Raw genomic sequence first — 2500 nt, forward strand, 5'->3', positions numbered from 1 at the left:
AAAAAAAAAAAAAAAAAAAAAAAAAAAAAAAAAAAAACCCTATTCCTTATGAATTTTTATTTTCATTCAAATTTCTGAATTGTATACCACTTCCGCTTTAAATAGATACTAATTAGCTAAATCTCCAGTTACTTCTCCTCACACCATTACAGCGTATACATTCCCTGACGAAATCTTTACCTTACTATTGCAATCCTTAATTTAAAAAACACCTTCTTTTGAAACCACGCATTGCCAAAAGCAAGCCGTTCCGGGAAAATTCTTCCATACGACCCTCCATAGCTATCAGCTACACCTGTTCTTTCTCTTTCAACCATATTTACATCAATATCACCTAATGTCCATTTCTTTTAGCGAGGCATATTTGCACCGACTCGCAGCGGTGCCCTTTTAGCTCGGAAAAGTTTCCTGATCGCTGATTGGTTGGACAAGATAATTCTAACCAATCAGCGATCAGGAAACTTTTCCGAGCTGAAAGGGCACCACTGCGAGTCGGTGCAAATCTGTCTCGCTAAAAGAAATGGACTATAGAGCGATCACATTTCCTAGTACTTCGACAGACTCTCATGGAAACTTTCTTATTCTCTAGCATTTTTTCCCATACCTGAACCACATACATTTAACTTCACAACTTTCTGTATTACATCACTCAGTTTCACATAGGCAATCCTTGATCTGACTCATTAACTGTTTTTCACCCCTTCATATAATTTTCCAACCAAAACATGTGCCAACTCCTCCCAAAATTTACATATCTCAGTCACCTTAGCCTTTGTACTCACATTTATACACACAAATATAAATATATTTGAGTTTGTGCGTTTGTGTGTACATGTAAGTTTATCAAGTATAGAAGAAAATTAAAGTAATACTATTATTTTGAACACTCTTTCAAGAAAACATGCAGTGTTGGAGAAACTTAAACAAAAGAAGGCTTAACTCAGCTACCTTAAAACTCACGCATGCAATCAATACAAGAAGGAAAGAGCAAATTGTATTTCATCGTTAAATATATGGAACAGATCATCTTCATGTATACATTTCGTTTTAGTTATTCACATAAAAATATGTCTAATTCAGTAGGTCGTTCTTAAAATCAGTGAAGTTAAAATAAAATTATCCATTGGCTTTGCATAATGACAGGGACAGATAAGCCGTGTCTTCCTTTAACTCCTCGTCTCAGAATTCTGTCACAATACAATATTTTTTATACAGAAACAATAATAACATCAACATCCCCATCGGGATTCGAACCCGAGACCTCTGGATTAGAAGTCCAGCGCGCTTTCCACTGCGCCATGAGGACAGTGAAAATAATTGATTATTCTATCTAATGGCCCAGAGATCATTGATAAAAAAGGATTATCATGACAGATTAATTAACGGTGTGTAACCCCTACAGTAAGACGTGTCATGTTAGACAACACTGATGGTATTGATTCACACAACCTGTGGTTCCGTTGCCCCCTGATACAGTTTGTTTTCCTTTCACTTACGTAAAATCCTTAGATAATTTCTCATGAAAGCGCTATTTATATCTCATTCATTTATGTCTGCAAAACTTCTACGGTCAATGATATTTAAAATAGACGTTTGTTTCACCTTTTACGAGTGATGCACGCATCAAGCCACTACCCCTCACATTTACTACCGTAAGTGAAAAATGAAAAGAAATTGCTGATTGAGAAATGTTTATTTTTTTATTTTTTTTTTTTTTACGTTCGTCTGTCGTATTTTGGGACTATCTATCTATTTATCTTGATACTGATTCCATTATCTCCATACTATTTTGTAAGAAATTAAATCAACGTCTTTTACGGTTAAGCTTCACCCTACCCTTTCCAAGGCTCATGATATTTTTGTTTACTGCTCTGGACTACAACAGAAAAAAATAATGTTTATATAATTCTTATATAATGGCAATAACATCAATTATCTCAAACAAACCAGATACAGTAATATGTCATTGGTTTCAGGAAGTTATCCAGGAAATTTTAACTGTTATTTTAAAACGGTTCTCCTGTTGTGCCTTGCAGAGTCATTTCCCCTTATCTTTTTTTTATTCAGAGAAATATAGTTGATTGTATGATTTTGTATTTTCTGTTATTTTATGTGCAATTTCCTATTGTCAATATAAATATTTCATAACTCGAATTTTATTTTGGAATTTTCATTGACAAAATAATTGATTCTGGGGCTATTGCTAAAGGATGAGATGATCACTTATGTTTTTGTAAAAGAATGCAATGATAACTTATGTTGTTACTATGGAATTAGATGATCTACCTACAGTATGTTGTTGCAAAAGAATGAGATGATCACTTATGTTGTTGCAAAAGAATGATATGATCACTCATGTTGTTGCAAAAAAAATAGATAATCACTCATGTTGTTGCAAAAGAATATGATCACTTATGCTGTTGCAAAAGAATAAATGATTACTTATATTCCTTCAAAAGAATGAGATGATCACTTACGTTGTTGTAAATGAATGAGATGA

General features: G+C 33.4%; 1 non-coding gene across 1 annotated transcript; it reads right to left on the reverse strand.

Annotated features, from left to right (window-relative positions):
* Nucleotides 1–1233: 1233 nt before the first annotated feature.
* TRNAR-UCU (transfer RNA arginine (anticodon UCU)) lies at nucleotides 1234–1306 on the reverse strand. Its single transcript has one exon. It is a non-coding gene; the product is annotated as a tRNA-Arg (tRNA).
* Between the last annotated feature and the right edge of the window lie 1194 nt (nucleotides 1307–2500).

Source organism: Palaemon carinicauda, chromosome 39 (assembly GCF_036898095.1).
Source record: "Palaemon carinicauda isolate YSFRI2023 chromosome 39, ASM3689809v2, whole genome shotgun sequence".
NCBI lineage: Eukaryota > Metazoa > Arthropoda > Malacostraca > Decapoda > Palaemonidae > Palaemon > Palaemon carinicauda.